The sequence below is a fragment of the Mus musculus genome, chromosome 8 (assembly GCF_000001635.26).
Source record: "Mus musculus strain C57BL/6J chromosome 8, GRCm38.p6 C57BL/6J".
NCBI classification, from domain to species: domain Eukaryota; kingdom Metazoa; phylum Chordata; class Mammalia; order Rodentia; family Muridae; genus Mus; species Mus musculus.
Window position 1 is genome coordinate 52,073,307 of NC_000074.6, and position 23,172 is coordinate 52,096,478.

Here is a 23,172-nt window from a genome sequence, read left to right on the forward strand (position 1 = left end):
TAGTGTCATACAGACAATTCTGGAGCCTGTAATACTGCAGGTTCATAAGATTTCACTGGCTAAAATGATGCAACACATCAAAACTGGGATTTTATATTATATTTTAAATGTATTTAACTTTGTGTTTATTTTTATTGAAAAAATTAATTTAATATATTATTTTCATGGTTTTCTTTTCACTTTTCCCTCTCAGTTCAACCAGCCCCATCCCTACTATCAAAACTCCATATTGTAGTTATTTTTCTCTTTGGAAAACAAGAAGGAAGAGATAAAGAAAGCATGATGATTGCTACTCATAATAGCCAGAAACTAGAAAGATCCCCAATGTCCATCAGAAGGTGAATGGATATGAAACATACAGCACATTTACACAATGGGATATCATTCAGCTATACAAAAATTAACACAACAAAATCAATAACTTTTAAGATAAATGCTCATAGCTAGAAAATGATCATCCTGAGTGAGGTAAAACAAACACCAAAGGACAAATATTGTGTGCACTCTTTTACATGTAGATGTTAGTTTTTATGTCTTTGATGAGTGTAATACATTCCATACATACCAGTGGTTATGTAAACAGTAAGTGACCAGAAGGGAAAGAAAAACCCCTTAAGGTCAGGGAAACAGAATATATGGCTATGGAGATGCTAGAGGGAGAGTGGAATGGTAGTGTTAAACAGGGAAGAGTGGAAAGAGTAGTATAAAGAAGGGACTACAGGGAGGTTCAAGTGACACACTCGCCATATGAGTCAAATAGAAAATGACTATAGTAAAAACTCCCTAAATTATTAAATTATATGAAAGAAATCTAAGTGTAGTCAGCATATAATGGGAGAAAGGTCTCCACTATGCACCTTTTGTAACCAAATAAAAAGTTCAGTGTCAGGAACGTGTTATGTGCAAATTATTTAACAACACTGCAACTTTACTCATTACTATCTGTAACAGATATTGGCATTGTTGCACCGTTATAGGATACCCTCTCTGTGTGTCTCTCTATGTCTCTGTGTATCTGTCTCTGTGTGTCTCTCTTTGTGCCTCTCTGTCTCTGTATCTCTCTGTCTCTCTGTCTCTCTCTCTCTGTGTCTCTGTCTCTCTCTGTGTCTCTGTCTCTCTCTGTCTCTGTCTCTGTCTCTCTCTGTCTCTGTCTCTCTCTCTCTCTCTCTCTCTCTCTCTCTCTCTCTCTCTCTCTCTCTCTCTCTCTCTCTGTGTGTTTCCAAACTGAAGCAATGTGTATAAGTGAAAATTACATAAAGGTCCTGTCTACAATTTTACTTTATTCTGTATCAGTGTAATGATAGTTTTCCATAATGTGATTTATGATTTATACTGTCCTTATGTCAAACAAAAGATGGTGGGTTTCTCCTTAGCTTGCTACACCAATTCAACTTGGGAAACCATCCAAATGTTCTGAAATAAACAAAACAAAACAATTGTTTCTTCCTCCCCCTTCTCTCTCCCTCTTCCTCTTGTTTCTTTCTCCCTCTCTCCCTTCTCTCTGTCCTTTCTTCTTTCTCTCTGCTTTCTTTCTTTATCTTATATATTTTCATTCTTTTCCCTCTCTTTCTTCCTCCCTTAATTCCCTTCTCACCTCTTCCCTATTCATTATTGTTTTCTTTTTTATTACATTTTTATCCCACCACCATATGCAGGTCCTTCTAATGGATTTCAAGTATTTAGATGTGAAGCAAAAATGAAACAAAGTGTGGAAATGTCACAACGTTTCACCTTTGATAACCAAGTATGTGAGATTGTTTCATAAGTATAAAAGAAGCAATAATAATACATTACAGAGATTAAGAGTGGAAAATATTTAAATCCAGATGTTCTTACTATAAAATTATGTATGAGAATTCGTATATGTGATAATCATGTTAATTAATCATTTAAATTTTATAAAAGGATCAATATCTTAATCTATTCAGTATATATATATATATATATATATGCAAAGTAATGAAGCTGAGAGAAAAATTAAAATTATGAAAATAAAATACAAGTTATAATGGGAACAAATTACAGAGTTGAAATTAATCTAATTGTAAGTAGATTTGATGAGCTGAGTTTGAAGCTCTATAGACATTAGTTGGAAAATGTTAAAATATGAAAATAAACTACATCATGTTTTACAATATACTTTTAAACTTGCCTTTTGTTCTTAGGTATTATATTCAAATATAAGATACTTATGTAACAGAACTATTTACTTCATCTTCAAAGTACAAATGCTTTTTCACAAATGTAACTTTGTCAGTATATTTACGTTTGACATTTTAAAAGAAACTAATTTTGTAAGTTGAATAATTGAGTTTAAGGATTTTAAAGGTAAGGATGGATGAAAATTTAGGGAAAGCTATCTTATCTATTAACTCAGTGCATTAGATTAAGCATATTTGGGCTTGGGCTTATTTTTATTTGAGTATGGAAAGTAATGCTTTATAAGTAAAGAATTAGCAAATATAGGTGAAATAAAAATAAATGGAGGTAAATAAAGAAGAAGAAACTAAGAAAATGAGACAATAAACAAAAATGTAAGTGAAAGTAAGCCATATGAGATGGCTACTGTCTGTGATCGGCTATGGAGAGGCTGAGGCAGGAGGAGTACTGCAAACTTGAGGCATGTGTGGTTTCAGAGTGACTTTGAAGCCCATTTGGGCCACAGAATAGGACTAGGTATTTTTCTTCGGAGAACATAAACAAAAAAAAAATCTACCTATAGAGAAAAATGCGTTTAAGCTTATCTTTTGAAGACAACAAAGAGGGCTTGAGTGGAAGTATGTGGAGCTTAAGTCTTGCAGCAGATTGGTGACAGGATCTGAAGGAACATCCACCATCACTGAAATCCCTGGATCTGTGAGTGATGCCATGACTACCAAGGGTCTAATTTAAATCTGTCCTACTCACTGGTCAACATATTGGTCTCTGATGTTAATATAATCTTAAAATAGCATGCATGGTTAAAATAAACTGCAGAAAGTATGTTGACTATTTGAGATGAAAGTAAATGAAAACCTAAATCACTGGGCAACTTGGGAGGAAAATCATTTTAAATAAACAAATCACATCAATACACAGAAAAAAAAAATTCTTTAGAAACACTTTGCAAGCCTATTCATATATTTTAGTATGTTATCCATTTTAAAAAGAAATGTATTCATAGCAAGTTTTTGTTAATTTAGAAACACGTTTTATAAGGCTGCCTCTTTCATATGACATCTCTGAATTTTCAGCCTTTCTGATAACTTAGATGAATATTACTAAAATTTCCTATGCAACATCTAAGAAGCTGTGATGGTGAAAAATTACAACAATGTCATCCATGTTTTTAACTGTCAAGATTGTGAGTGAAGCACCTAGGAAACATTGGCTATCTGTCTTAGAGTGTTTTAACTAAAACATTTGTCACTGAAACAAAGTAATGCTACTGCAACACTATTAGTCTTCTTTGTTCCTCATCTACCACTGATTACACTTTATATACAAGACATCAAATCAATGTTAGGATGTAGCTGGAAAGTACAGGCACTATTACAGATGTCAAGACGAGGTTATTTACAGGAGCCCGGTATAACTGTCCCCTAAGATGCTCTACCAGAGCCTGACCAATACTGATGGGGATGTATAGAGCCAAACATTCGACTGAGGGTAGGTATCCCAATAGAGAAGTGAGAGCAAGGACTGTAGGAGCTGAAGGGGTTTGCATCCTCATAGGAAGAACAATATCAACCAACCAGACTCCCCTAAGCTCCCAGAGATTAAACATCCAACCAAAGAGTTCATGGTGGTGGTGGGGGCATGGCTCCAGCTGGATATGTAGCAGAGGATGACATTCGAGGGCATCACTGTGAGGGGATCCCTTTGATCCTGTGAAAGCTTGATGACCCAGGATAGGAAAATGCTAGGGCAATGAGGCAGGAGTGGGTGAGTGGGTGGGGGAGCACCCTCATAGAGTCAGGGGGCAGGAAGGAGGGAATAGAGGACTTGTGGAGGGGCAACTGGGAAGGAGGATAACATTTGAAATGTAAATAAATAAAATAAACTATAAAAAATGTAAAAAAGAAAGTAAAAAATATAAAGTACAGACAAGCAGCTTACTTGTAATAAGTGAGAAAGTACACACATAATAGGCAAATGTCACACAATTAAAATAGTGTTTTTGAAAATGTTGAAAAAGACTCATCTATTTTTAAATGCTAACTGGATAAATGACTTGCCTATAAGTAATACTTATAGGAATTCAACAGTAATTATTTAAAGGAGTATTGTATTTCTTGCAAATGATGGGTAGAGAAAATACTAAAGTGTTTGATATACTGGTAAATTCGTGGACTTTTCACATTTAGGAAATATCTAACATGCTGTATTGACGAAAGACCTTATAAAACATGAAAGTAAAAATCTTTGTATGTAAATTGACGAGGATATGGGAGAGACATTGACAGTGGTAGACTGGTCCTGGTAGTGGTTGATGCCTGAGAGTTATTGCACTTGCAAGACTGAAATGGCTGTCAAATTACTCTTGAAGTTCCTATTGAAAATGTTAAAGAATATAACTCTTCGTTCATGCAGCAAATAATTTATACAACACAACAGAGAGTTATAGAAAAGCCAACACCAACAACAGAAACAAGGCAGACGCTGAAGGAAAGAAAAAAACAAAACTTCCTAGCTTGTAACAGAAGTATTAAATGTATATTAAATACTTAATCCAGCATAACTCTTTTTTAATTTGCTTTGATGTTTAATTCATTTTATTTTTAAATTGGTTATTTTACATATTACATTTCAAATGTTATCCCCCTCCCCAGTTTCCCCTCCTCAAAACTCCTATTCCATCTCCCCTCTCCAATGTTTCTATGGGGACTCTTCCCCCACCTACCCACCAACTTATGCCTCCCCCGGCATTTCCCTATCCTGGGTCATAGAGCCTTCACAGGACCAAGGGCCTCCCCTCCCATTGTTGCCAGATAAGGCAATTCTCTGCTATATATGCAGCTGGAGCCATGGGTCCCTACATGTGCACTTTTTGGATGGTGGTTTATTCCCTGGAAGCTCTGGATGGTCTAGTTGTTCAATATTGTTGTTCTTCCTATGGGGTTGTGAATCTGTTCAGCAACTTCAATTCTTCTATGAATTTTTCCTTTGGGGCAAGTATCAATCTTATCTGGGATCTCAAATTATTCTGCACGAAGAAGGAAGAAGAAATAAATTTAAAAAAAACTGACAAAATTAGCTATAAAATTTAGGCAATTTAATTTTTTGCATATAGGTTATGCATCTAAAACTGGCTTGTAATACCTGGCAGAGGAGATACTAAGACAACAATGGTGTGTTTTTCAAGGAGAGGTTTATCCATTTCACTCTGGATATTCTGTTATTTTCCCAAATGTGGAAAACTTAACTACATGTTTTGTGCTTGTATGGGGTCCCATTGAATATTATTTTTAAATTAAAGAGGATGATTATGTGGTTTGATTCTTTTGTCTTATTTATTATGACTTTGAATTTTAGTATTTAATGTCAGGAAATCTTTTCTTCTATTTCATAGAGAATAATGAGAAGACCTAATGATATGAGTTGTTAAAATTTGCCAAACAATGACATTTGCATATTAAAAAATTTTATACAATTGAATTATATATTTGTATTACCAATTATATTTTAAGCTGTGATTTTTGCTTGTGCATAATGTGATTATTATTTTATAATTATTTGTTTAGCCCTGCATGTCCTTTAAGTTGCTACCTTGTGTCACTCCCAAATTTTATAAGATTCATTAATTTTTTCTTTGTCAGTTTTCCTGTAAGTTTACCAATTTTAGTTACCTTTTCTCAGACTTTCAGCATTTGGGTTTCTTGGTTTTGTCCATTGCATCTTCCTTGTCAACTTAATCAATTTTGTTCTTGCCAATATAATATACTTTAGATACACTTGAATATAATTTGTTCATTGCTTGCTGTGTTGTTTAGACATTCCTTTCTTGGACATCAAGGCTTTCTTATTTTTTTTAATAAACATAAAATGGTTTAATTGCCAGACAATTTAATTGAAACACATTATTTTAGCTACATATTTTATTTTTATGTTTAAGTGAATTATCATTTTATTTCCCTAAAATTATTTAAAAATATTTTCATGAGTATACATGTATTTGCTATTTTTCATCTTTTTTTATTGTTGTTGTTTTTCTTTTTTGTTTTATTGGGTTTTTTTTTGTTGTTGTTGTTGTTGTTTTAGACAGGGTTTCTCTGTGCAGCCCTGGCTGTCCTTGAACTCACTTTTTAGACCAGGCTGGCATCGAACTCAGAAATCCGCATGTCTCTGCCTCCCGAGTGCTGGGATTAAAGGCGCGTGCCACCACGCCTGGCTGCTTTTATTAGTTATACTTTATATATCTACACATAATAGTTTCTGTTAAAACCATTTTTAGTTAACACAAACTTTGAGGTAACATCTGAGAAAATTAGTAATCAATTTACTTCAAGATCCAGCTATACCACTGCTGGACATATATCTCCAAAGGACAAGGACACTTGCTCAACTAGTCCACAAAATTAGGTTCAGCTTTGGTCATAATAGACAGAAAATGGAAACAATCTAGATGTCTCTCAACTAGAGAGTGGATAAAGTGTAGTGCATTTGCACAATGGAACATTATTCAGCTGTTAAAAACAATGACACAATGAAGTGTTCAGGCAAATGATGGAACTAGAAAAATCACCCTGAGTGATGTACACAGACTCAGAAAGCCAAGCATAGTATTCACTCACATAGAGCTGTATATTAACTGCAATCTAAAATACAAATATGCATCAACCCATAGACCCAGAGAAACAAAGTATCAAGACATACTTAAGGAGAAACCCAAGGTACACTTGGAAAAGAAACATAGAAAAAAAAATCATGGGTAGATGCAGGTGGGAAGAGGTTGTGATAATACATGGAGGGATAAGATGGCAAAGAGTGAGTGAGAGAACAGTGGCAGAAATAAATGGAATTGTGGGAGGGTGCAGTGGAACTCCATTGCAATAGAAACTCCATGGAAACTAAGAGAGTAATCCTTAGCAAACAATCTTAGTAATGGGGAATAGGGAGCCTGCACCAGCCATCTTCTTAACTAGGTAAGTCTTTAAGTCAAGAGATTGGGACACCAACCCAGACAAAAGACTTAGTTCTCCAGTTTGTCCTGCCTATAGGGTGTTCTGCTCCTGGAGTCTAGCAGAATCATCATCAAAAATACCAGAAACATTTCATCTAGCAACTGATAAGAGGAGACGAAGAGTCTTACAGTTGAACATTAGGTAGATCTTGAAGAGTCATACAGAGCAGGGGGAGGGACCGTCTGAATAACCAGGAGATCAGGGCATTATGAGATCATAAGACCATGGGCCATAGAATCAACTGACCAGGACACATGGGGCTTCATAGATATCTGGGAACCTGTAGGCCTTTGACCTAGGTCTTCTGGATGTATATTATGGCTAAGTAGCTTGGTGTACTTGAGGACATCTTAACAGTAAGAGCAGTTAGGTCGATGTCCCAGACTGTTCTTCCTACTTGTGAAACACTTTTCCTTTTACTGTGTTGCCTTGTCAATCCTTAGTGTGATGGTATATGCCTGCTCTTACTGTAGCTTGTAATCCCATGTTTAGTTGATGGACTACCCTTTTCTGTGGGGAAGCAGGGCGATGAATCTGGAGTAGAGGATAAGTTGTGGTGAGAAACTCTATGGAAGAGAGTAGGAAACTGCCCTTGGAATGTAAGATATGACAAAATCTTTAAAAAGAGAAACGGAATGTCCCATACACATAAACACACATGCACACAAACACACACATGTGCACACACACACACACACACACACACACACACACACACACAGACCCCAAACAAACAAACAAAAAAAAAACGGAGGCATAGGGAGTATGCTATGAAACTGTGAGTCCTAGTAATGCCAGAAGTTATGCCCATGAAATCTCATCAGAATGACTGCCTAACATGAGCTTATCATGTACAAGAGTGATATAGTTATTTAGTACTATTGTATTTGACAAATTGTATTGATTTATCTTTAAGATAATTGCCTCTTCTGCTATCTCTTTCAAAAATAATTATTGGATTTGTTTGCAGATCTAAAATTACCAATTGTTTTTGTTATTTCTATGTAGAGATCTTATGTTTTTACATTTGTTTTCAAATCACTTTGTGGGACATAATGCTGTATTAAAATCTTTGGTAGTTAATACCAACATCTCTGTCCATTTTATAGCAAATGATACTTTCGCCATTCAACTTGATAATTTCCTCATCCTTTATAAGGGAGGAAGCTTCATCGCATCAATAACATTTTTAATATTAATTTAAGAGTTCTGAGCCTTTCAAATTATGATAATGAATGAATGATAATGAACTTGCTTGATTAGGCTTGTCAACATAGTGATTACAGACTAAGGTCTGTAGAATGGCGTCCAATGGGGGTCTTCATGCCTGGCAAGTAGCTTTGCCAATCATCTGTTCTCTGCTATTTCTCTGATACTAGAACTTATGGCTCTAGCTGCATGTGTAGCAGATGATGGCCTAGTCATTCATCAATGGGAGGAAAGGCACTTGATGCTGAGAAGGTTATATGCCCCAGTATAGGGGAATGCCAGCCCCAGGAAACAGGAGTGGGTGGGTTTGTGAGCAGGGAAAGGAGAGAAGAGATAGGGGATGGGGGTGGGGGCGGTTCAGAAGGGAAACTAGGAAAGGAGATAACATTTGAAATGAAAATAAAGAAAATATCTAATAAAATATTTTTAAAAAAATCAAAATCTAAAAGAAAAAAAAAAGGCAGATCTATAAGGTTCTACACCAAAAATTCTGTTCTGTATTTAAAAGAAAACTGAAAAACAAGCCAATAAAACTAAAAAGCAGTGCATTTGATGTAACTTCTGTTAACTGAATTTAATTAGTAAATGCTTTTAGTTATTAATATGACCTGGCCAACCCCCAATAACCAAGACAGAGTCCTATGGATTTATCATCAAGGGCAACCAGATCTTGGGGGCCAATATTTAGCCTTTGCATACATAGGAGCATCAGACCAACCCCCAACACTACAATATGGTCGATCAGACTTCTTTAAGAACTCACCTTCCACTAACAGGAAAGTGATTTCTATAGGATTGCTGTCCTTATAGGTGTCAGTGGATTATTCTATTTCATTAAAATTTTTGAAAAATTATACAGTGGAAAATTTAATTAAAAATTTCTGTATTTTTTTCTAGTTAGGAATTCTCATTTTCAATATTCAAATCAGAATTAGAGTTTCTTCTTATTATTTCATAGTATCTTGATACTTCTTGCTTAATTCTGTGAACACCTAAGAGAAAAGAGAAACTAGATTTAGGTGTCTCATACACAAACACACACACATACACACACACACACACTCACACACGCGCACGCTTGAAAGAAACAAAATGTTTCACATATTCAGGCTTAATGAGCAAATACACTGGAGCAGAAGTTTATATGATTGTTTCATTTTGTGTAGAAGAGGAATGCATAGTTCTATAGCTTCATCACTTGTTTTATTTTTAATATTAGGGATTAAACTAGAGGCATCTACTCTAGAACTGGGGTACATCCAACCGTTTAAAGAAAAAGAAAACAAATTGTCAGTATTTAGCTCTTGGTCTTGAACTCACCATTTCACAATGATTGCCCTCAAACTCATCATTATCTTATATAATGCACCCACATTCTAAGATTGCTGGGACACATAGCTATGGCATTACATTTGCATAAAAAAGTTCTGAATTTTAATCTGTATGCTTAATATTAATTTAACTTCTACAAACCTCATTATATTTCTACACAAATACATTAGATCTTGTATTTTAGATATGTATTTCATCATTGTATTACTTACAGTACAGTGAATAGTAACATGTTATGAAAAGAAATATTTTAGATTTCAATTATAAAATAAGCAACTACTTTATACATTAAGCTGTACATTTCCATAAGACACTGTGCATAATTGCTTAGCTTTTGTGGATGATACCCAAAGAAAGTGAAAATGATGCAATGCTAGGATTCTTATGAAATTGACACAAAACATTGTTAAAATTAAAGAATTACCAGGATGAGATATTGCTCAAGTAGACTAAAATGTGATCAGTTTTATTCTTGCTTCACTTATCTGAACTTGCGTGGAATTATGAACAGATCCTTCACAAATGTGAGTCTTAGGTAAAGTAGCTGATAAGGTCTTTTTCAGAATATGAGGCATGTATGTATCTCACTGTGTTTATTTAAATAGCATCCATGTTGCATTTCACTGGAGTTACTAAACTTCAGTTTGTAGCTAGTAAAACATCACTCTTTGGGGCTGATGCTCATCACTTCTTTTTATGTGCATCTTTAAGTGATCACCTGTGAGAAAGTGCTCTTCTCAACAAGCACAAATGAGATAGCAGAGTTTTATTCTTCGGAGATCAGACAAGATAGGGAATGTTTACAATGGATGGACATAGATCACAGTTCTATTCATAAAACTATGCAATTGAATGGAGAAAATGTCTTCCCTCTTTCCTCTTTTGAATAAAAATTTTCATTTCACAGCATGCTGAGCCCCTCTTATAATCATGAATAATTGCCTACAGGTATTATTGTAGAAAATGTTCCATTAAAATGCTCTTATAACATTTTTAACTAACATATCACAATTCAAGTTCTCATTTGAAAACAGCTTTCTTTCTGTAACATTTGATACATGCAGAAAATTAGCATAAGAAGTAACAAAAATAACACATAAATTAATTTTAATAAATTATTGAAAACTGTATAATCTTAGTATAATAGTATTTATAAATTGAGCAGTAAAGTCGAGTATGTATATTTCAAATATATTTCTAAAGTATGTTCTTTGTAAAAAATAATCTGAGACCAATAGCTTCTTCATATTTTCTTCTTACAAATGTTTTGCAGTTAAAATTATTTAAGCTCACTCTTACTTTCAAAAATGCACTATTGCTCTTCTGTTAAGATTTATCTCTTTAAAATATGTGCAATGAAAACTGCAATATTTGCATTTTTGCAAATCTGGTAAGGATCAGCACATTAATTTATCTAGTTTTCCTGGGTAAGCATAATTTTTGTACTACTATTAAAATTTTAGGTATATAAAATGAGGTAGTCATTTTCTATTTTTTAGGCTGTGTTTATTTACTTGGTAGGCATTTAAAAAGTGTTTTGAAAGATGATTTGCATATATATTTATATAAAATGAACAAAAATGTAAATTAAAATGAAATATTAGGATTATGTATTTAAACTTAATCTTATAATTAATAATTTTAGTATAATATATAAACAACAAAGTTACTGAACAAGAATTATTATTTGGGAGTGTTTTGGGATAATTTATTCATGTTTATCTAGATATGGACTTGGACATTCATATTCAGGCTAGTGATATGTGAGGGTGTAGATAACAGAGGTCTATGTCTCAGAAGATCATATTTTCCACTTTATTTTATAAGACTGGGTTTCTCATCATTTGATGAATAATCAAATAGAATAATTAAATATTCATTATCTCAAAGAAAAATATAAAGATACAGGTTTCATAATGTTTGTTGCTATAACTCTTACAGTGAGAACAAGACTGTAATACTTCACAGTAACAATAAGCATTTGCTTAATGAAAGGGTTTATAAGCTATGCTTTCTTTAAATATAATGAAATTAGAATGAAATATGAAAGGTATCAACATATTCATATATACTTAGAAAAATAAGACCAACTATTTTATTTAGTCATTGAAAGGTTAATAGTGAAAAAAAGTGTTTGAAATTCAGGAGATCATTTGTAATTAAATATAAAGTTATTTTCTTCTACCTTTCAAAAAATAATTCAATTTTAATTTTTTTAACTTAGGAGTTGAACACACCATATTAAAAATTCCACATCTGGGCCCTAGGTATTGATGTGTACCCTAATAATCAGATTTCTGATATTTACAAAAATACACTACGTTCAACATAAAAAGGAGAAAATGTGAAATCTTTAAATAAGTAGTTAGCTCACATGTGCAATGAGTTCTCCAGACTATATTGAAATCAATATTTTCAGGAGTGTGTTCAAGATGAACTGCAAAGCCTTAAAAACACCATGCAACATAAATTGCTTATATCTTTTAAAGGTACTAAAATTCTTCCAATCAATAAATACTCTGAAAAGTATCACCAGAAATAGAAGAGTAAAGCTAATTAAAATGAGACAGAGTTAGATTTAGGAAATATCATTATCTCTGATAAGATTCTATTTATTAATGTAAAACCAAGAAACAGTGATTGACAAGAATCATGACCTTAAATAGCTACAATTTGTAGACTAATGAAATGCTGCAGAAATAGGTAGATAGAGAATCACACATTGCTCTACAGATCAACAGTGGTGGTGGTAATAATATCATTTTTAATCTCTCTGTTTCCAATATGAATGCTTCAAAATGTTGTATGGATCCTCTAAAGCTATGTCTCAAAGATAAATTTTCATAACCAAATATGCTGGTCAAAAAAGTTCAAAATCTAACCTTTGTGAACATTGATTGATTCAGGATTAGAATTTTACTTTTATCTTGGAATGCAATTTATTTTTATTCAGACTTAGACCATATTTTAGACCATATTTTAAAAAAGAATATTTTAGTATTTATTTACTTAGTAAAGAATTTTTGAGCCAAATTTCACTATAAGATATGCATGACTTACTGTATACATTGTAAATCTAACACAGGAACACACATGCATACCCACTGAAACACTCAGATTTTCTAGACTTAGTTCATCACAAAAATTTCAAATTAATTGTTATATGTTATTGTTCTAAATGTTACTGTTCTAAAATGTTGTGTTTATTTATATTCCTTGTATATATTATGATATATAAATTATGTCAACATTATTAGAAGGATAGTGATAGTTAAATGGAATATATTAATTCTCAGATTTTACAGAAGGTTTGATAACTGGAAGAACAAATTTTACAAATATACTAGTCTTTCATTTTATCTGCATTATGGAGAATTTTTCCAAAGCCAGAAATTTCCTATCAATATTATTAAAATGAATACATTTTAATATTCAACCTAAATTATTAATTTCAGTCAGATTATAATATATATTTTCATAGACGTCCCATTTTTTAATAATTAAATGTAAATTTGGTATTTTATTTACAGTTCCTAAAAGATAAAAATGTATTAATGAATACATTAAAAATATAAATTTAGTAGTTTCTAAATTTTATCATTTCCTATTTGGAAATAAAATTCGAGACTAAATGGTTCGTGATAATCTCACTGATTGCAGATGATATCACTAAAACTAATAAAAATGAGAAATGTTAAGTTTTACACATTTTTTTGAAATTATATATATATGGAAGTAATGTTTGAAATTTAGTTAAAAGCATTCCTTACAAGTCAGGTTGTCATGGTTAGTCTATGATTCAGTCATGCTTGGTTATAAGTTGTGTTCTTTATAGCTGAATGCAGGTCATTTTAAACAAAGTAAGCTGATGAAGACTGTTTCATTGTTTTAAAGCAAATCATCTATGAACTCACGTACTTTTGAGAGATGTCTTTGTTTAGATCTTCAATCACACCATCACTCTCCCATCCCTTAGAATTCCTGTTTTATCACTTTTCCTTCTTTGTTTTACTTGTTTACCCACACAAAGCACCAACTTCTCTTTCTTCTGAAGACTCTGGTCTACAAAGTGACTCAAGATTGTCTCTGTTTCCACAGGCTACTCACTCACTCTCTTTGCTTAATTGCCTTATCTGTCTCTGAGGACACATTCTCCCTATAGCATCCAAGCACCTCAGTTTTCTCAGAATATGAAAAAATTGTCTGTCTCTGTCTCTGTCTCTCTCTCTCCCCACTCTCTCCTGTTCATTTTCTATTAAAATTACATTGCTCCTTTGTACATTGTTCTAAGTTTTATAAATAATCCCCTTTCTTGTTAATCTTTACCTGGCTGAAATTTGGAACCAAATAGAGGATATTTTTCAAGGAAATTATGGCTTAAAAGTGTCTTTTTGTGTCAAGTTTTATACGATGGAAGGTCCATAGATTTTAAAATCAATTTAACATAATCTAAAGTCAACTAAAAAGAAGAAACCTCAATTGAAGAATTCCCTTGATTATATTGGCTGGTGGATATATCTTAGGGATTTTCTTGATTGGTAATTGACATGGAAGGCTCCATCCCACTGTGAACACCATCAAGCTTAAGCAGGTGGCCCAGTGCTGTGTAAGAGTGCTATCTGAGTTCATACCAGTGAAAAAGCCAGCAAACAACAGTCCTTAATAGGTTTGTGTTAAGTTCCTGCCTGAGATTCTTACTGATGGATTGCAACTTATAATATGGAAGTTTAACTGAATCATAGGGAGATGCCATAGTGTTGGAAATCAGTCCAATGAGACTAATGGAAACTGAAGATCTGGCAGTTCTCCTTACATAATTATAGCTATACTTAAAAAAAATATCTTACTCTTGGGTGTCTGATTCTCTATTAATCACACTGACATAAATCTATGTATTCAATTTCATTTTATTATACTACTTAATAAAAATTAAAATAAAAATATCAAGCTTTTATTTTGAAACTAGGATTATTTTATATACAAGTTTAAGACCTATGCACAGATTAGAACAGAGGAACTTTACATGATCCATATTAAGAACACTATAACATTACCAATGCATCATGAAATGAATTTCCACAAGAATTAATACTTACAATTGATTATTCTTGAGAAAGTATATTATATTATATTATATTATATTATATTATATTATATTATATTAATTATATTGAATGTGTGACTACAACACTTACTAATAGATTAAATACTTTTACTGTACTTATTTCATCAAAACAGCTTAGAACAAGGATCTCTTAGTAAACTGTAGAAATAAAACTAAAAGATTTCTGAAGAAACAAAGAAAATAAGCACTAGTCTGACATAATTTCTAGCTGCCTCTGATTTTCATGCAAGATGAAAATTAAGAAGAAAATGTTAGGTGAATCAATTAAAAAAGCCACTGTCCGTCATCTGTTTACCTAGCCTGAATTGTTAATACCATATTGAACACCGCTAGTAGACTTGGAAGTACACTCAGTCTTCTATAGTCCATGTTTAAACTTCACAGTCAGGTTTTTTTTTTTTCTTTTTCCTTTGAAGCCATGTTTTCTACGAGTCTGTGATAAAAAGGATTTTATAGACTAATATTATCACATTTATATTTTTTAAATGTAAGCAAAAATCCTCCCTGGTATTTGGTAATTAGGTTTTGTTTTTAATTGAATGATGTAAGTCTCACCATTAAGTCATGGAGAGAAACCAGTGGTTACTGCTATACAGCACCCATTAATTTTAGGGACTATTTTCTAGTACTGAGACTTTACTTTGATAGCTTATAAGTATCCTGTAATGGATAAACCTACATTGAAATTCTTTTTATCTATGAATATTTTGGGATGTGTCTGGAATTTTATTTTTCTACACGATTTTAGAAATGTCTTTATTATTGGTTATCCCTTACTATTATTCACTTCTACCCTTCCTGAACATGGCCTACTCTAACCAATCATTCCTATACTATTGTTTAGAACACCAATCCCAGACAATATTGTGGATGCCAAGAAGTACTTGCTGACAGGAGCCTGATATAGCTGTCTCTGGAGAGGCTCCAAAAGATCCTGACAAGTACAGATGTGGATATTTTCAGCCAACCATTTGACTGATCCTGGGAACTCCAATGAAGAAGCTATGGAAAAGACTGAAAGAGTTGAAGGGGTTTGCAACTCCATAGGAAGAGCAACAATATCAACCAACCAGATGCCCCAGATATCCCAGTGACTAAATCTCCGACCACAGAATACACATGGAGGGATCCATGGCTCCAGCTGCATATGTAGCAGAGGATGGCCTAGTAGATCATCAGTGGGAGGAGAGCCCCTTGGTCCTATGAAGGCTTGATGTACCAGTAGAGGGGAATGCCAAGGAGGTAAGGTGTGAGTGGGTGAGTGTGTGGGAGAGCAGTGTCATAGAATCAGGGGTAGGGGGATGGGATGGGGGTTTCCAGAGCAAAAATCAGGTAAGGGGGTAACATTTGAGTAAATGTAAATAAATAAAATATCCTGCCAATCCATGACCATGGGAGATCTTTACATCTCCTGAGATCTTTTTCGATTTTTTTCTTCATAGACTTGAAGCTCTTGTCTTAAAGATCTTTCAATTGCTTGGTTAGAGTCACAGCAAGTTATTATTATTATTATTATTATTGTTGTTGTTGTTGTTGTTGTTGTTATTTTGGTGTGCGTGTGTGTGTGTGTGTGTGTGTGTGTGTGTGTGACTATTGTGAAGGGCATCATTTCCATAATTTATTTTTCAACCTGTTTATCCTTTGAGTAGAGGAAGGCTACTGATTTGAGTTATTTTTTTTTTTTTATACTAGTGTTAATTCATGGATAGGTGCTTGCTTTAGCTCTTTGTCTTTTGTTATTTACAGATGGTCCTAAAGCAAGACTTAGGGAGACAAAATGTCTAGGATGTGGCTCTGTAGATTCCTAAGATCCCCATAAAAGAAGGTAGATGAAGAGGATAAGGGGAAGGTAGAAGAGCAGGCTGTTGAAGAGGAGGCTAGTCTTGCACAGTCACATTTATTTTGGTAGTTAAAAAGGAGCAGCAAGCAAAGAAAAAGAGGAGAAGAGAGGAGGTAAAGTTTGGGAATGTGAAGTGGGGAAGACAGGAAGAGTGGGAGAGTGGGAGAGAGGGAACAACATTGTTTTCTGTTTCATAAAATACCACATCTTAGACAAAGCTGTGCTCCTGTCTCAACCTCCAGCCTGCAGGATTACAGCATTCACCTGAGTCATGGTGTTCATTTGTGGGAAGCTGCAAATGCCATTACAAGATGGTGCTGGCTACCACTGGCCACCACCCATGATTATGGGTAAAGAACCAATGTGCGCAAGTGCATAAGAGTTTTTTTGCCGAGTCACTGCCTGGCCTGACACATATTAATGAGGTACTGGTAGCATAACCAATCAGGTATGGACACGTCACTCCTAGGCCTATATAAGCAGCGCCATTTCTGGGTCTCGGGGTCTTTTGCCTATGCAGTCCCTGCTCTCCCAATAAACGTGTTGCAAAAGGATCCTGTTGTGGTGTCTACTTGCTGGCAAGTCGGGCATCCCACATTCATTGTTGTTGCTATTTTGTGTTGAAAGGATTTATTTTATTTATTTTCATTTTGTAACATCAGGAGAATTGAGAAAATATCCAAGAGTGTAAAGAATATTGATTTGGTTCTCCTTCCTTACAAGTTATTTTTGATTTGTTAAAATGGGATTTGTCAATCTCATACATCTAAAATTCTAAAACTTTTGCCTCAACTTTTATTTCTGTATCCCCGAAGCGATTCTTTGAGTGTTGGACTGCCACTCAAGTTATGGTATTGAAGTAAGGATATTTACCAGAATCACTTCTAAATAACAATGATTTTTGAATAGACCTTTCAATTTGTTTTGTATGTACAAAACAGGTACCAGGAATACCAAGAGGCCAAAAATCACTGTTTTATGCACATAACTATTCTTGCTGTGTCTTCCATCTTCTAACTGAATACCTAGAAGTATTCCATTCTCTTTTATCGTTAATATAATTTTAAAAATTCCTGTCAGAGTACTTGAGTCCAAATTGTCAGGTCAATGTATGATTTTTAATGAAATCTGAATTGAATGTTAATGTTAAAATTCATAGGAAACATAAGATGCACATGGTCAACTTTTACCAATATAAAGCATATTCTATATGCTGCACTTAAGTTTTATTTTCATAATTCAAAATTCTTTCATTCATTCTGATATGTGACCAAAAACAGAGCCTGTGAATTTATGTAGTGTTCTATTTGTTATTTATGTTTGTGATCAATTTTAATTTTTGATGTTTCTTGGCTTGTGGGCATTCCTGGAACCTATTTTGTACAGACTAAAGTACTACCCAGCTATTAAGAATGAGGATATCATGAGTTTTGCAGTCAAATGGATGCAACTAACAAAATAACATCTTTGGTGAGGTAACTTAGACCTAAAAAGATATATATGGTATGTACTTATTAATAAGTGGATATTAGCTAAAATATTACAGAATACCCAAGGATACAATCCACAGAACTCAAGGTTAACAAGCAGAAGGGTCCAAGTGAGGATGCCTCAATCCGATTTGGGAGAGAAAAGAAAGACATTATGGGGGTGGGGCAGGGATGAAGGAAACTGGGTGGAAAGGGGTCCAGGGAGAGGAAGAGGGAAACATAAGCAGGTGCTGGGGGGAACAGGATTGAAGCCCTGAGGACCAGCAGAAAGAATTCAAATGGGCAACCTCGGGAGGTAGGAAGTGGGAGCACCATCTAGAATGTACCAGAGACCTGGGAGATGAGAGATTCTCAAGACTCAAAGGGAGGTACATTAGATGAAGTGCCCTATACTAGGGAAAGGGAACTTGTAGAGTCTACTTCCGGTAGAAAGGACATCAAGTGGAGGAATCTGGTTACCATCCCACAGTCAAAACCTCTGGCCCATAATTGGTTCTATCTAAAAACTTCAGAATCCAAAATGGAAAAGAGACTGAGAATATGGAATTCCAGTGACTGATTCAAATTGAGATCCATCTCAAAGGGAGGTTAGAAAGCCTGACACTAATATTGATGCTATGGTGTGCTTACAGACATGGCTGTCCTCTTAGAGGCCCAAGAAGTAGCTGAAACATTCAGTTTCAGATATTTACACCCAGCCAATGGACATTAGCTCGTGATCCCTGTGGTTGAATTAGGGAAAAGCTAGAAGAAGCTGAGGATAAGGGCAACCCTAGAGGAAGATCAGAATTCTAAACTAACCTGTGCCCCGAGATTGCTTAGACACTGAGCCACCAACCAGGCAGAATATATCAGCTGATATGAGGCCCCCAACACATACATAGTAGAAGACTTCTGTGTCTTGACTCAGTGAGAGAAGATGCACATAAACCTCAAGTGACTTGAAGCCCCAGGGACTGGGGAGATCTGTTAGGGCAGGGGTTGGGGGGTGGAGACATCTTCCTGGAGATGGTGGGGTGGGAGGAGGTATGGTATGTGGAACAGTCATAGGGCAAAACAGGAGTGGGAAAGACTGGACTGTAAAAAGATTGAAGAATAAAAAATCAAAGAATATCAAATTTTTTTAAGTAAAAGAAAGACTGCAATTTGTATCACTCATTAATCTATAATCTGAGCTAACATGTACCATGTAGCCTTTTTTGACTTGACAATGCGTTCTCAGAAAGGGTACAGTGTAAAAACTACCCAATATTACAGGTGAGTGCTACTAAAATACCATGGACATATAGCCTAATTTGGTATTATTATTTTATTCACTATGTATTCAGAAATCTAATTGTTGTAAAATTTTCACAATCTCCACATTTATCTACACAACACATGTGAGTGTGTGACCCAAAGTTCAACAAGCTGGGTTCTAAGAATTTTGTCAAACTAAGGTAAAAAAATTTTGATATGGGGTTTCTCAGTGCACGCATGGCTCTCCTGAAATTTACTACATATTCCTCAGTATCCTTTTACCCTTTCCAATTGAGTACTGTGATTAAAGGCATGAGCCACCATACTCAGCGCAAAATATAAACATATCAATTTATGAATAAACATAACTGCACTTCAATTACAAGTGGGGTCTTATTTTGATTGGTGGTTGGCAGATATTTTCTCTGACATTAACATATCAAAATATAAAGAAAATAAAATATGTAATTTACTGGGGCAAAGTAGGAACATATACAGTATTTAGTTAAATAAGAGAAAATATAATCATAACAGGTACTGAATATTGTGCAAAGTCTTTATAATTGATCTCAAAATGAAATAGAACAAAAGTGAATATAGTACCAATTATCAAATATCCTAAAAATTGAAATGTGTATGTTTATAAATGCTTTTCACTAGTCTGCTAAAAATTTGCAGGGATAAACACATTCTGGTCCTCCATGCCCTGTTATTAAACCTCAGTCTCAGCCTTAATATCAAGTCAAAATTTATATTAAGTGATATGAAATTTGGAATTCCATTATGTGATATACATAAAGTCCTTCTATAAAACTGAATATTTTTTGTGTGTGACTAGATAGTGTACCAATAAATACTTAGGTACCAAATGGTTGCATTTGCCAATAGTAAGTAAAGTATAAAGAAATGTATTTCATGGTAATTTTTAAGAAACAATTACTTAAATTTTTTATGTAAGATTAGAGGACAAATACTTATGAACTGATACGTGTGTTATAAATTTTCAAAGTATAGATTATCAGAAACAAATTTCAGACTAATAAACACTTGGCAAATATGTCAAGATGACATACTGAAATATTATGTTGCTGTAGTTTCTGAAATAAAATGTCATTTTGAGAATTTAGATAAATACATACATGATTTTCTTCTATGTTTTCAGTATAGTATGCCACTTAAAACAGTTGTATAACTAATGACACTCAGTGTAATAGAACTTAATGTAAAATACAGAAGTGAGGGTGTCTAGCTGGCTCAACTATTAAGAGCTCTGGCGGTTCTTCAAAAAAACCAGCTCAATTCCAAGCCATAACTCATAGATCCTGACAATCTATAACTTCCTTTCCAAGGGATCACATGATGTCTTCTCTCCTCAGCCAGCACTAGGAATGTAAGCATTACAGTGGTATGCATGCAGAAAAAAATTAACTATATTTAAAATTAAAAATTGTATGAAGTTAAAATGGCTGTACCTTGTAGACGAACAATATTATTTCAAAGGAACTATGAAAAGTGTTCACTAAGATAAAATGTGTATAATATATGAAATACACTTTAAAGCATATTTATTTAGATGGCTATTAGTTGCAGTTTGTTCTTTTCTTTCTGCTTACACTGAGGATTTTCATTGTTATAAGGATCACAATAAATTCACGCATCACACAGTTAAGTGAATACAGATACTTCCTCATTCCCATTTTGTTTTAATACTATTAAAATTCTCCCAGGTTTCTTACAGGTACTAAAAGTGTAAGCTAGAAATTGCCACTAGACTTAAATGTAAATAGATTTTACCGTTGAACATACACATGGAGAATGAGTAAAGGTCCGTTCCTACTTTTCTCACAACAGTACACAGACAGGAAAGTTTGATCAGGTGCCACGAAAGCTAATGAGGAATGTGTAAATGGCAATCCAATTTCTATTAATATGTACTAAACAAGCGCTTTTGGAATTGGGATTAAGGTCACTATTTAATTAAGTTGTTACACTAGCCTTTAAATTTTTTAATCATTCTTAAATCATATTATATACAAAAAAATACTTATCTTAAAATTAAAGATACTACCTAGAAATTTGGTCATATACTAAACATTAAAATATAGGTGCAGGTAAAGGTTTGACTGTGAATAATAAGCTTTCTAAATCACTGATTGTTTATAATATTAATATTTTCATTCAATATGAAATAGGAATTTAAATTAAAGAGAACAATCTATGAATCTAAGTCCTGAATTTTATGTATATATAATTTATTTTTTGCTTTCCATATTTTTGTGAAAGTATGATTGATTAAAATTTTAGTAAAAAGAAGATATTATAATTTTGGAAGCAATACTTAATTTTGTAGTAAGTGTTAAAAAATATTGACTATACTGTATAAGAGAATTCACTGAAGCTCAATTATTAAGCCCAGGGAATATAATTCTATATTTGACTACTGATTCAGAATTTATTTCTAAGTTTTTTTATTTATTTTATAAATAAATCTATAGGGATATAACCCAAATATTTTTCTTGTGTTGCAGACTAGGAAATGTATTAGAGTCTATAATTTAAATAAAAAAATATGGCAGAATAGAAGTGTTCTTAATTTGCATTTCATCATTTTATACACTACCTTAGATAATTTTGTGACTCATGAAAATTTTATTGTATATTGATGACTTGTATAACTGAATTTAAAAATTTGCATTTTTTGAAAAAAATTACAGCAATATTTTCAAATTTTCAAGGTAATTTTATTTATGGCAGCAATATGAGTGTAAAAGGCTTCTAAATGTGCAAACCTTATAATCTTAGGTAAATATGTGACTGGGAGATAACTATTAAGTTATCTACTTTAATTAGTCACTTTGATCAATTCTTAATATTAATATGATGTTATGTACATACCCAGGTCCTGGAGAATGGGAGCCCAAACAAGAAGTAGTGGACTTTTAATTGTTAAAAAATAGTGTTTTTTATTTTTAAATTTTGATTTTTGTGTGTGTGTGTACTTGGTTTTATTCGTTTGCATATACTAGGTTTCATTTTAAAGTAAAATATCATAGAATAAGAATAATAAAAAACACAAAGAAAACTGAAATACCACCATTATTGTTGGTAGAACTAGATAAATAGTATAAAAGTGGCTAACAAAGGAAAATTTAGTGAGGTGACATTTGCAATTGACAATGAGGAGAGACTACAAATATTTATGGACTAAATATCACAGCCTTTATACTCACAAAGCATTCATGCAAAAGTGTGAAAAGGGAATGGCTGAAACACAATAAGAACTGGTGTGGTTATTTTTTCTTTTTTTTTTTTTTTTTTTTTTTTTTTTTTTTTTTGATGACTTGTGTCAAACTATGTAGATCCAAGGTAGAATAAAAATTTATAAAAATATTTTCATATAATGGGAATAAATCCATTTAAATTATTGAAAGAAAAGATTATGCATGTGTCAAGGCAAAAAAGGGGGGGGAGGAGCAAACCCATAGAAACCAAAACTCCCTTCTTAAAGGCATAAGAGATGGGTGTTTACTATGGAGTCATTTTGAGAGACCCTAGACCAGTATCACAGGTTTAGATTATCTCAAGTTCCATGTTCCAAAGTAGAAGCACTTTCATGAATTTTTTATAGTTTTATACACCAAATAAAGGTACAAAACAAAATCAGTCCAAAAGGTTCATGGATACAACAGAGGTACAGTTATAGTGAGACGAGTGATCTATATGATTACTCAATATGATGCTCCCTGGTGGCAATATCAGCTTTTCGATTGGTGA

General features: G+C 33.4%; 1 pseudogene; it reads left to right on the top strand.

The window, feature by feature from the left end:
* The first annotated feature begins 5,297 nt into the window (after positions 1-5,297).
* Gm24929 lies at positions 5,298-5,436 on the top strand (annotated as a pseudogene).
* The last annotated feature ends 17,736 nt before the right edge of the window (positions 5,437-23,172 follow it).